The following is a 14,153-nucleotide window of genomic DNA, read 5'->3' on the forward strand; positions in this document are numbered from 1 at the left end:
GGTTTTCAATTTTGTAGAGGCTTTAAATCTCCTTATTTTTCACTATTAATTGGAATAAAAATAACTATAAAAAATGAAATAAAACATTTTACCATTTCAGTTGGATCTAGCTATTTCATTAACTTTAAAGATTTAATTCTAAAGATTATTTCTATTACCCCTATAATGATTGCACCTATATATTTAACGATTTTAAGATCAATATTATTTCTATAATGATAACACCTATTTAACAATAGCTTAAGGACTAATCATGAAGTATAAGAATTTGCAACAATTGCATTGACAGCTTTTGTATAGTGAGCCCCATCCCAGCTTATGCATTTTAATTCATTGACACCCGCATGTGACATTAGGATTGTAATTGTACAGTGTCCATTGATAGCCAAAACATGCCTTTAACGGTTTCTTAAAGCCTTTCAAAGTATTAAGTATTAACCATTAACCAATATGACCACCGCGCACTCTTAGCACGATGGTCACTCTACAAGTATAAGTACTTGCGGGGTGTGGGGGGAAAGGACCGAAATTTAAGTTTCCAGATGAAAATTTCACACACATATACACATAAATTAAGAACACGAGAGTTAATGAGTTATGGTGGCAATCTTAAACGGCAATGAACAGAAGAATGCAAAAGAGATGGAGAGGCAATCTTTATCTGAGGGTATGCACTCTTTTGAATCAATATTAAAACCAAAAACTACGCTGTTTTGATTGGAGCAATTTAACAAAGTTATAGCCCATGTGCCAATAAGACGCCATTTCGATCAGAGAAATTTAGGGAAGGTTAGGCTCTCCCATCACATTATTAACCTATTAGGTGGCCGGCCCTTTTTTTTTTGTTCCACTTAATTGGTTAGGAATTAATAGAAGATTATCCTTTACAATCTCAAATTGACCCTAAATAAATGCGCCATGCCCATGGTTGCTTAAATTAAATAGAGGAGTACAGATGTAGAAAAGCCCTTGCTTACCACGTTCGAAGTTCACGGATTGCAGAACGTGCATGACACAGGAGTGTACTATAGATATTAAATGACAAAACATAGAGAAGATGAGAATAATCAGTATAAAAAAATTTTAAAAAAAAAACATACTGAATATAAACCCAATCAAAAGCAGGGGGAGGTTTAAATCTCCGACAAAAAAAAACAAACAAACAAACAAACACACACTTGGATCTAACAACTTTAAAAGTAAATAATAATGCATGAAACAATGATACAAAGTACAAACAGTCCAAAGCTGATATTTTCTTCAGTTATTAACTGTTCAAATGGAAGTTTAAATTTGAAAGGAAAACATGAGCCGTTATAGGGAAGAGGAGAGAGAGTGTAACGGTCATGGGTTGCCAGGAGACTGTTGGTATGCACAGGCCAAAGAGAAGGGTTGAGTATTTAGGGTGAAGGATGGAAGCAATATGCTCAGCATCGTTTTACCAAGATTAAATAAATTTTCTTTAAAAAAATGGACAAAACTTAGTTATAGTGTTTTAATAAGGGCAAATTTAAGAAATAACACCAACATTAAGAAACTTAAGCATACACAACACATAACAGAACCTAAAATTAGGTTTTTGCAACCAACAATAGTATGATACGGTTTTTAATTATGTATCAAACATAACTAATAAATCATAGTTAACTTATGCTACTATATTTTCTATATTAAAAAAAAAAACTTATTCTGCTATACACGTATGAGCATAGTCATAATAGTGAGTCTATACAGGAGAATGTAACACACCAAAAAAAGAAGAAAAAAAGAAAAAAAAGAAAAAGAAGAGAGGATCATCCTCATCCCATCATTTGGAAGTCCCACTCAATCATCTCCAAATGAAATGACACCTCGACAATAGGGGCATGTAGAGGCAAGAGCCAAGTAGGGTGCAATGCATCTGCGATGGAACACGTGCCTACATGGTGGAAGACTCGACAACTCATCTCCATCAATAAAGCAATGCAGACAAATACAACACTTCTCCGTGTTATAGGGAACATGAGACCCATTATGAAACACAATCACAGGAATCTGAGGGTAAACTCTAATCCTAATAAGTCCATAATGGTATGCCACGTAGAGCATCGACATAATGAGCGCAAAAACACAAGTCATGACAACTAGTGTAGGCACGTAATAATAACGCCAAACACTAAGTACGCTAGGCTCAGGCTCAAAAGGAAGTGAAATAAGTGCAACATCCATGTCAGAATCTCTGCAAAAAGAATATTAATTGATGTCAACAAATTCTTAGATAGAAACAACAATATTTTACTTTTTTTTTTTAATGCAAAAACAAGAATTTGATTGTTCTTATCCAATTTTCCTCTAATGTTTTATCCATTCTTTCGATAGACACAAAAACTTAATTTTCTAATGGATGGGGTTTGGGTTGGGCATAAATGGAGTGAGTACATAAAACCCATTTACCCATTATAACCTATTTAACCAATTAATTATAACCCAAACCCAACCCAACCCAACCCTATTATTATAGGTAAAACTCAACCCACTCAATTACCAATTAATCAGTGAATATATATAACTAAAATACCCCTAAAACCTCTAAAATAGCCAAAATATCTCTAAAAATTATCAAAATGCCCCCTAAAACTTGAAAATGACCAAAATACCCCTAAAACCCTCTAAAATGACCAAAATACCCACAAAACTTTTAAAATGATCAAAATGCCCCTAAAACCTCCAAAATGACCAAAATACTCCTAAAACCTCCAAAATGACCAAAATACCCCGAACACCTTAAACAAAAAAACTTAAAAAAAAAAAAACTAAAATACCCATAAAAATTCTAAATTGATTAAAACAGCCCCAAAACCTATAAAAAAAAAAAAAAAATACCCCCTAAATCTTTAAAATGAGCAAAGTACCCCCTAAAACCTTAAAATGACTAAAAATACTCATGAAACCTCTAAAATAACCAAAACACACCCAAAACCTCTAAAATGACTAAAATGGCTCCAAAACCTCAAAATAATATAATAGAAAAATCATGAAACCTCTAAATGACAAAAAATACCCATAAAACCTTTAAAATGACCAAAATACTCTGAAATCTCTAAAATGACCAAAATAGCCTCAAAAGGTAAAAACGACAAAAAACCCATGAAACCTCTAAAATGACCAAAATACCCTAAAATCTCTAAAATGACCAAAAATGCCTTGAAACTTCTAAATGACCAAAACTTTTCTCGAAATCTTTGAAATTGCCAAAAATATAACTTATTGGTCATTTTGAAGGTTTTAAGGTTATTTTGGACATTTTAGATATTTCAAGGGTATCTTGGTCATTTTAGAATTTTGGGGGTATTTTAGTAATTTTGGACGTTTCAGGGTATTTTTGGTTATTTTAGAGGTTTTGGGTTATTTGTAGTCATTGTAGAGGTTTTGGCAATATTTTGGGTATCTCAAAGGTTCAGGGGTGTTTTGGTCATTTTAGAAGTTTTGGGTATTTTGATTTTAAGGGTATTTTTGGCTATTTTAGAGGTTTTGGGGGCATTTTTGGTCATTTTAGAAGCTTTAGGATATTTTTTGTCATTTTAGAGGTTTAGGGGTATTTTGATTATTTTCGAAATTTTTTTAAGGGTACTTTGGCCATTTAGAGATTTCTAGATATTTTGAATCATTTTAGAGGTTTCAGGGTACTTTAGTCGTTTGAAAGGTTTAGGGTTACTTTAATTATTTTAGAAGTTTCCAATGTATTTTTGTCGTTTTAGGGTATTTTTTTTTCTCATTTAGATATTTTGGAGGGTTTTTTTTTTTTGTCATTTTAAAGATTTAGGATGTATTTTGGTAATTTTAGAGGTTTTAGGGGTATTTTTGTAATTTTAGAGGCTTCTAGGTATTTTGGCTCATTTTAGAGATTTTGGGGGTATTTTGTTCTTTTTAGAGGTTTTGAGGTATTTTTTGTTAATTTAGATATTTCATGGGCTTTTTGGTCATTTTTTAGGTTTTAAGGATATTTTGGTCATTTCAGAGGTTTTTAGGTATTTTGGATCATTTAAAACATTTTTGGGGTATTTTTGGTCATTTTTTAGGTTTCAGAGTTTTGTTTTTGTTGTTATTTGGAGTGTAATTTAGTTATTTTTGTGGTTCCAAGGATATTTTGGCCTTTTTAGTAGTTTTAGGGGTATTTTTAATTTTAGAGTTGAGTAATTTGAGTAAATGATAGTTGGGTCATACTTGGGTCTAATTGAGTACCTAATTAAGACCCATTAATATTTATGTTAATTAAATTTAATTGGGTCAATACTCATTTGCACTAATTAATATTTGGGTAGATTTGGGCGAGTAAATTAGTTTGGATTGATTTTGCTACCCCTAACTAGGACACAAGACAAATACCGCTTTATGCTATCAAAAAAAAAAAATAGAGAGACAGTACCACTTCAAAGTTTACATGAACAAGAGAATTAACAATTTAAGGAAGTATATGTTTCAAAACTATAGGTTTGCTTTTGTTGAAGTTTGATCAATGTAAACAAAACCTCGATCAGTTTATAAAGTCACTCAACAAATTTATGGAGATTAAGAAATTAAGATATCTTTTATTTTGTGGGTTCCAGTTAGCTTAACTAGTAAAGTCTCTGATGGTTGAATATGAGACTTGGAGTTTAATCCCCGCCTACTTCTAAAAAACGATTGGTGTCTTAATTTAATGATAAAAAAGCTATTATCAAGAGCAAACGCCAAAGATTGAAACTCTCCAAAAAAAAAAACAAAAGTTAAGATATCCTATTAATACATTAAATAACAACTTTAAAAATTAACTCAAAAAGACTTGTTTATAGTGTTTTCCATATATAAGGTTCCACATATAAGGCCATTGAACTTATAATTGATGGGACAAATGTTAGAATCTTCAATATGTACAAGTTATTGGGTTCAGACTGGTTCAATTCGTTCGGATCAGTTAAGTGAAGCAAGTGAAAGTCCAATGACTCCAATCTTTAGAGCATCTCCAGCAGTTTGGCTAAATTTTTGTATTATTTGGATGATGAACAGTGACATTTACCTTTTAACTACTTACTTTTTCAAATACACCTTCCAATAGATTCTCTATCCTTTCTCCATCTCATTTAAATATTATTTTTTCATTTATTCTTTATTCTTTTTTAATCTTTATTTTTTTCCTCTATTCATTCTTAACAATTATATTTTTCAACAAAAAATGTTACATCCACAATATTTTTTGCAATACCTTCACAAGAATCATAACAAAATCTTATATGGAAAGTTGTTGCTAATTTTAATTTGAACCCACCACTGAAATTATATTTTTATTATTCACCAATATTAGTTAATAACAATATGCTACTTAAGATTTATTGTGAAAATATTGTGGTAGCATTTCTAAATTGTCATTTCTTATTCTTTATATTATTTTTCTTTTCTTTCATCCATACGTTTCCTTTTTTTTTTTTCTTTTTTTCTCTTGTTTTTGTCTCCACCACACACATATACCATGCATCTCTATCCTATCCTTTTTTCCTCTACTTTCCACTTGATTCCAGAACCTCCCTCTCTCTTTCTTTCTCTAGCTCTCTCTTTTTTTACTCTTTTTTTCTTTTTCTACTTGATTCCAAAACATTCTCTAGCTCTCTTTGTGATAAGAAACGGAGAAAGAGGTAGAGAGAGAAAGAACAAATGGGTTAGATGACTCTGCTCCGCCACGTCTTCTGCTCTGCTCTCTGTGCCACACCTTCCATTCCACTACCGCCGCTCGTCTTCCTCCCCAACGCAGCCCAGATGGGTTAGATGGCTTAGGTCTTTTTTTTTTTTTTTTGCTTTTATTGTTATGATTTGATTAATTTTAAGATTATGTTTTTGAGTTTGTATTTTGATCGTGCTTGAGTTTAGAGATGTTTGAGAGAAATTATTGTTGTGTTTGTAGCCGTTGTGAATATTTGTAGCCGTGGTGAGAGGAGAGAGAAAGAATTATTTTTTATTGAGTTGTATGATTTTTAAGTAGAAAAATTCATTTGGAATTGCTACAGTCTTCTCTAGATAAAGAGAACTACTGTAGGAACTTCAAAAAAAAATTGGAAAAGTTTTCCTTTTAGAGAAGCTGTTGGAGTGAGTTTTTGGTGTGTTTGTTCTCCAAAATTGGTTTTAGAGAACCTATTGGAGATGCTCTTAGTACATAAAAACACCTCACGTCTACAGTTCCTCTCTCTAGACTTGAAAGCACACGTGGCAAACAAACTTTCTGATGCTACATGATTAAAAAAAAAAAATTGCATCAAACCCAATTTTTATTTCTTATTGCACTCCCCTCATTTTTGCCTAACTTTCTCTTCTCTCTAAAACTTCACCAAGTGGCACCCTCACTGGAGAAGGTGGCCCATCAAGTCATACTTCATGATTTATCAGAACTTGGTCCAAAGAGGCAAAAACAATGAAATTCTTTTCTTAGCAGCCACCACAAGAAGGCTCAAACCTTGTGATGGAGGCTTGCTTTAAGGTTGAAGATGGTGTTGGCTCATGGTAGCTTGTGTAGATGCCTTGTGGCTCGTGTAGCTAGCTTGGTGGCTCGTGGAGGATGAGCCTTGCAGATTTGGAGGGCAAGTGGGGATTGGTGGTATGCGTTTGAAGAAGAATTAAAGATGAGAAAGGAGAGGGAGCACAAGTTAGAGGAGAATAGATCCATCAAACGTGGACAACACAAAGAAGTGGGTCTCATATATTGCTGATAATTACAAAAATGACACCATAACTTAGTTTCCATAATCAGAGAACAACCAAACGTTGTTCTTAGTTTTCATCACTCAAACTCAGTTTTTTTTATTTTGAGTGATGGAAATTGAGTCATAGGAATTGATTCAAACAACTTGAATTTTGGTGCGACCAATGGATTTTTAGAATTGGGTGATGGAAATTGAGTTTTGAATTATGAAAACAGCTAAACCAAATACTCTCTTAAGAAGTGCTAGAAGACTCTGGGCAATATTATTTTCTTTCCTATGAGTATAAGGATTGATTTTTATCCATATTTCAATAAATAATTACACATATTTCTATTATCAAATAAAAATATATTATAAACAAGCATATAAAAGTGCGTCGCAAACAAATCAACATCTTCTATCACACTTTCTGTACCACTTTGTGTTCCACAAATAAAAACCTAACATGTGTTACTTATTTAAGCAAATCCAAAATTTATGCTTACCTAAAATAAATATATAGCCAACACAACCCACCGCCACCACCACAACCCACCGCCACCACCACCAGAGGTTAGCAACAGCAACAACGCTGCCTTTCACGACCATCCACCGCCACCAAGCTTTTGAGCAAATTGGGAGAGGGAGAGTTAGGAAGTGGTGGATCTAACACAATATTTGGACGAATGGTACAAAGAAAATCCCAACACATCCCCACCACCAGCTCCAACCTTTGCCGGAGTCAATGCCATCAAAGCAACCATTTATAGCCATCCAATCATCAACGCTGCGAAGGATTTGAAGCCCATCACGTCAATACCTTAACTCAAATCATTGAACTTTTCTTCTAGAGATCCTTTTAGTTTTGATTGATGGGTTCACAATGTAATTTGTAGATTCTTTTGATTTAGATCGAATACCTTTTACGTTGGACTTGTTTCTATTGTTTTACTCTCCATCTTTTATTTTTGATTTTGTTTCTTAATAAACAGTGAAGAAAGATGAGAAATAGAGTCAAATTTGTCAGTTTTTTTGGTGGTTAAGTGATTAAGGATGGTTGGTGGTGAAGTGATTAGGGATGGACCCAAGATTTCAACCTAAGGGTTAAAAGATAAGCAAAAATAAATAAATAAAATTTAAACAAAAAACTTCAAATAAACATTCATATAGTATTACCTTACTACTATGAATTTTATAATACATAGCTTTTCCCAACTTTACCATTATTTTTGCATCTTTTTCTGTTGTTTATTCCCTATTGTTGCCCACTACCAACAAACTTGTCAAACGTGTCAAATACTTTATAAATTATCAATTTATTTATTACTTTTTTTTTTTTTGGTAATAGGGAATATACAAATAAAAGTTACACAGCCTTGGGGCCAAAATCAATACATAGTCTCATGGTTTTAAAAACTGGTACGATGAAATAACCGAAAAATTGACTGATTACCGGTTTTCTGGTCGAACCGGTGACGTTATAAATAATTTAATTAATATTATAAAATTAATAATTATAAAAATAAAAAATAAATAATGTTATACCTAGTCAATTTAACTAAAAAATTAAAAAAATAGTAAACATTAAACTTTAGCTAACCAACTTTTAGACACCACTCAACACAATTCAACCAAAACAAAAACAAAAAAACATATACAATAACCCACAACCCACTATTAAATATTTTAGTTATTTTTTAACCTTTCAAATAACAAAAAGTAAGTGCACCAATGAATAGTAATATCATTGCCCACTTGATATTTTTTTTTCCCTCCATACATTCTACACTTTAATATTTAGGCTGCGTTTGTTTCAACAGTAAATCAGTTTCAGAAATTATTTTCCGCATTTGTGTGTGTTTGGTAGCAATTGAAAATTTGGTCAACTGAAAAATCATTTACCTTTTACCGTAAAAAAGCCCTTCAAACCCGTAAAATAAATTCCGTTTCTATTTTACCTTCAAATGAAAATTTTTCAGAAAACAGAGAGACAAAACACAAAGAGAGTGAGAGAGCACGAAGAGAGAGGGAGATCGCGCCTAAACCCGCGTCGGCGAGATCGCGCCTTCGCCATCGCCGATCTGATTCACGCCTTCGCCTTCGCCATCGCCATTGCCGATCTGAACCCGGTCTGATCGTCGAACCCAATCGAACCCAGTCGCCTCTCTCTTCGTTCTTCTCTGACCGGATTTAAGCAGTTTTTTTTTTGGGTTTTGTTGTTCTGTATTGAGAAATCTCTCTTCGTTCTTCTCTGACCAAATTTGGGTTTTGTTGGTCTGTATTGAGAAAATTTGATGAGTTTTTCTTTTTTGGGTTTTGTTGTTCTTGAGAAAATTTGATGAGGTTTTTTTTTGGTTTTGTTGTTCTGTATTGAGAAATGATATTTGTTTGGAAGCTGAGAAAATGTGAGAAACAAGTAAAAAATGTATTTTCTATAATATTTTCAAGATCACAGCCAAACACCTGAAAATATTTTTCAAAGTATTTTTTAAAATGCTACCAAACACCTAAAAATATTTTCTTTTTTCGAAAATATTTTCAGCTGAAATCATTTTACACTCGGAAAATATTTTACACCCAACCAAACACACCCTTAATATCCCAACTACCACACATTTTGAAATCTATACAACCACTGCCACACGTTTGGTTCAAGTTTCAACATTACTTTTTTACATTTTCCCATCTCACTTTTTGCATTTCATATCTCTCTCTCTCGTGAATATGAGCATGTGCAGATCATTAAAAATGAAGCAGCAGAAAAAAAATCTGCTTATCTAAAGCAGCAGATGGTTAAAAAGCAGCAGAAAAATAAAAAGCTCTCTTTAAGAGGGCCAAGTTGGGTTTTTGGAGCTTAACAGGTAGGAAAGCACTGCCATGAATATAGCAGCAGCAGCGACAATAGCGCCTGTGGTTCTCATAGGCGCCATTGCAACAGTTCGAACACAAGGCCTCAGACCAAAAACCTTTAAGATTATTGCACCCCAGGGAAAAAAAAAAATTTAAAAAAAAAAGCCTCAACTGAAGTGGAAGATCGTTAAAAATATGCTTATCTTTGGGATTCTTTGGTTCTTCTTCAACACAAATATAGTAAATCTAGTTTTTTTTTTTCGACGTTTAGAGCAAAAGGTAAGTAAAGTAAATCTGATGTTTTTGGGTCACTGTTGTGGGTGTCTTAAGCTTCACCACTTCATACTTGAGAGAGCATTTTCAAAATCAAAACTTCTCTTCTTAAATCTGAAACAAGATCTCTCTTTTTATTTTTATTTTTGGGTTAAAAAACACAACAGCTGAAGTATTTATGAAGAAGTGCTAAAACTAGTTTAACCACACCGGTTTCCGATTATGCCGATTGATCCGGCGGTTTGTACTGTTTGTTCGGTTTTTCTTTCATTTTCGATTTTAACTAATAACTGGACCAAATTAAGGTCTGGTTCCCAGTTGAACCAATTGAATTGGTTGGTCCAGTCCAGTTTTTAAAACCATGCATAGTCTATTACATCTAAGACCATTAAGGTCATATAGTAAAAGTGAGGACAACTCCATAGGAGGAGTGTCTAAAATAACAAAAGATTGATGGAGGTGAATTGCCATTCTTGCAAGTTAGTGGTGGTGGCATTTGCTTCCACCTGGGAATCTGATTTATTAAGTTCCTGCAGTCATCAACCATAGGGGCATAATCAGCAAGAGAGACAATATTGTTGTGTAGCAAGTCCACAACTGATTTAGGGGGTGTTTGGTACATGATTTCAAACAACAATTGTCAATTTTTAAACAACATTACACGTATTTTTACACTTTTTTACCCACACGTATTTCCAAAAAAACCTTTTAAACTTGAAAGTTGTTGTTTAAACACACGTACCAAATGGGCCCTTAACATTAAATTTTATCTCTATTTCAGGGATTTGGAATTGGATGCATAGTGCAAGGCCATCCCTTACAATCCAAAGCTCAGCATGTAAGCTATTTGCCCATCCTATAGCCCTACAAAACCCTTTAATCCACCTGCCGTGATGATCCCTAAGTAGTCCACCACCTCTTGCTAGCCTAGGACACCCAATGGCAGAACCATCAATGTTAGGTTTGTGCCAGTGGGGTTGAGGGGTTTTCCATATGACATTGGCTGGAATTTTTTGTTTGGGGTTAGGGGGATTAAGAGCAATACAGGAAAATTCAGTTGACAATAGGGGTATACAACCAACCTGCTAAAACCAACCTGACTCAACCCAACCCGCCAAGTTGGGTCGATTTTTTGGGATTTGTAGGTTGAGTTGGGTTATGAAAATATTTTTAATAGAGGGTCAAGTTGGGTTTGAGTCATAACAATAACAAACCTGCCTAACTCGACCCGACTCACCTATATATTTAAAATTTAAATTATATATTTAATATATATTTAAAAATATATTATATAATTAATAATTTTTTATTTAATTTTTTTCCATAATTAGGCTATTTTTATTTAAAATCCAATCGGCTCGCAAACCCTAACAATCTTATTTCTCTCTTTACTGTCTCCCACTTCCACTCTCCCACTCTACTCTTATTTGTTTATAACTGAGTTGGGATACTAATTTATGTATATTTTGTTTATCAACTCAATTAGATATATCTTGATTATAACTGAGTTGGACCACTAGTTCATGTATACTTTATTTATCAACTTAAGTGACAAATGAGATTTTTTTTCTACTCAATTTTATAATAATAGTAATAAAAAAAATTTTTAAAAATGTCCAACCCATGAGTTCAACCCAACCCAACTTGATCCACGTTGGGTTGGGTTAGGTTGAACCTCTATGATGCGTTGGATTTGGTTGAATTTTTTTAAACCCACCATGGTGGGTTGGGTCAAAAAATCCTTTTAACCTGACCTAACCCGACCTATGCATACCCCTAGTTGCCATAAAGTTAACTTCATCTAACAGAAGGGTGTTTACTGTTTAGTCTGGATTGTTGGAAAATAACGTTATTTCTTTGGAGCCAGAGTTTCCATATAGCAAAAGGAAGAAAGTACCCCAGGTGTAGGTTTTGTTGGGTATGGGGTTATGGTCATTGGCATTCAAATGAAGCCACTGATTGAGGGGGGCGTTGAAGAAATCTGTGTTAGTCAGAGATTGGTCAGCAGCTAACTAGAAATTTCTAGCAATAGGGTAGTCTCTAAGTACATGAGAGCAAGTCTCATCTACGTTAAGACAGGATTGACAGCAAGGATTATCAGTTATGCATCTGTGGTGAAGTATAGCACTCACAGGGAGGCTATTGTGTAGGCATTTCCATAGGAAAATTTGAATTTTTGGCAGTGTGTTGAGTTTCCACAGCCATTTGCCTTCAAAGCTAGGGTGTGTGTGCTTTCTTCCTCAAAGGCTAACTTGTAGGCATGATTAGAATCAAAATTACCTTTAGCATTTCCATCCCAACTAAGCTTCTCAGTGGAAGTAGAAGCTTTCCTAATAGGAATAGCTTTGAAAGTTAAAAGGAGGTGTGTGGGGATTTCAAAGGAAAAGTACGGGATGTCCCACTGCCCATTTCTAATAGCATCCTTGACCAATAAACTTTCTTCCACAAGAGTGAGGGGTCCCTGTATCAAAGATCTAAGAGTACCCATTTTAGACCATTTGTCGTACCAGAATGATAAGGAGCTGTTATTGCCAATAATCCAATGGGAACCTTTAGCACACAGGTTTTCACTTTTGGTTATGGTAGACCAGATTCTAGAAAAGCCCCGTTTCCTCGGATTGCCTTTCCTCCAATATTTTTTCCTTAAAACTCTCAGCCCATAACTCGCCTTTGCTGTTTTTAAATCTCCAGCAAAGTTTGGCGGTTAGGACAAGATTTCTTTGCTTGGCAGCCTTGATCTCTAATCCCCCCTCCTAGTGACTTTCTACCAATTTACAAGGTGGAATTTCTTTTTATCATCAGTATAACCCCAGATGAAATTCCTGTTGATCTTGTCTAGGGTATTATGGATTCCACTGGGTAAAAGGGCACCTTGCAGGACATAACTAGGTATAGCAGAGGTTACAGAGGAAGCTAGCACTCTCACACTCAGCAGGTGCAAAAAAAAAAAAATCTCTGAGAGTCTGAGACAGACAGAGACTCCCAAGTCCCAAACACAATCACATATTAAAATTCAATTCACAATCATCCTCAAAAAAATAAAAATAAAAACCCACAATCACAGATTCACAACCATTATAATTTATAAACGTATGGCTTATAGAGTGGAGAGAGAAAAATTAGATTTTGAAATTTAAGGAGAGAAAAAATACTTGAAAGGGCAGATCGGGATAGAGGCTGGAGGCTGCAGCGGCCAGAGAAGGTGGTGGGTTGGGCAGGTCAAGCTGCCGGAGGCGCTGGAGTGGCTGAGGGCCTGTGACGGCGACATGGGTCAGTGGGAGGCGGCGGCGTGATACACACACAATGACAAAGAACTGAAAGAAGTGAGAACGAAAGAGTGATGAGAAAGAAGGAATGAAATTGAAATTTGAAACTGAATCAGAAGGAGTTATCAGGTGAAGTGATGTGGTGGGTAGGGAAACGTGTAGTAAATGTGTGGTGAGAAATGAATATAAAGTGGGAAATGCTGGCTACCCGTGAGCTGTGTCAGTGAGAATTTTTCGTATGGGAGTGTCAAGTGAACATATAATTGAGTTGTGCTACACTCTTCCAGCCTTACAATAATGGCAGGTTCCGCCTCCGCCAATTTCAGCAAGCCAGGATCAGCAAAATATTTGGGAAAGCGAATAGATGTGTTAATTATCTTGCCAAAGGAGGCTGCACCCTTGTTGGGGATTTTGTTGTTTTTAGACACTCCTGTATCAGAAGAACTCTGTATTACTTAAGATTTTGATGCTTCTGGCTTGTACTATTAAGACTTTCAGCCAGGGCTTCGGCTTTTATGGCTAGTTAATTCTAATGCAATTTTTTATTTTAATTAAAAAAAAAAGTTGGATATATAGAACTTTTTGCTTATTTATTGTCTATTTAATTAATTATTTTTAACCAAAATCCAACCTAATCTTTTTTTCTCTTTTTTTTTTAAAGAAAAAGGTAAAGCAAAATTTTATTAAAAATTAAACAAAGTCAAACTAGGATACATCTTCTAAATCAACAGGCAGATCTTCTACCCATACAGAAGTATTAGGAGATAAAATTGCTCTTCTAGCCTGGCCATGAGCTAGCCCATTCACCTCTCTACGGACATGTTGAAAATGACAAACAAAGTCTTGCACAACGCAACCTTACATAATTATTATGGATAAACTCAAACCCACCTAATTATCCAATTATCAAAATGCCACTAAAACATGAAAATGACTAAAATCTTTTAAAATTACCAAAATACCTCTTAAACCTAGAAAAATACCAAATATGATCAAAAACTGATAAAAATTACTAAAATACCCTTAAAACCTAAAAATGACCAAAATACCCACGAAACCTAAAAATTGACCAAAATAT

At 34.3% G+C, this 14,153-nt stretch overlaps 1 long non-coding RNA gene across 1 annotated transcript; it reads right to left on the minus strand.

The window, feature by feature from the left end:
• Positions 1-10,113: 10,113 nt before the first annotated feature.
• LOC142613866 (uncharacterized) lies at positions 10,114-13,537 on the minus strand. Its single transcript, XR_012840321.1, has 3 exons — positions 13,284-13,537; positions 12,962-13,123; positions 10,114-10,339 (listed from the first exon to the last, which is right to left on the minus strand). It is a non-coding gene; the product is annotated as an uncharacterized LOC142613866 (long non-coding RNA).
• Positions 13,538-14,153: the final 616 nt, after the last annotated feature.

This window comes from Castanea sativa, chromosome 10 (genome assembly GCF_040712315.1).
Source record: "Castanea sativa cultivar Marrone di Chiusa Pesio chromosome 10, ASM4071231v1".
NCBI classification, from domain to species: Eukaryota; Viridiplantae; Streptophyta; class Magnoliopsida; order Fagales; family Fagaceae; genus Castanea; species Castanea sativa.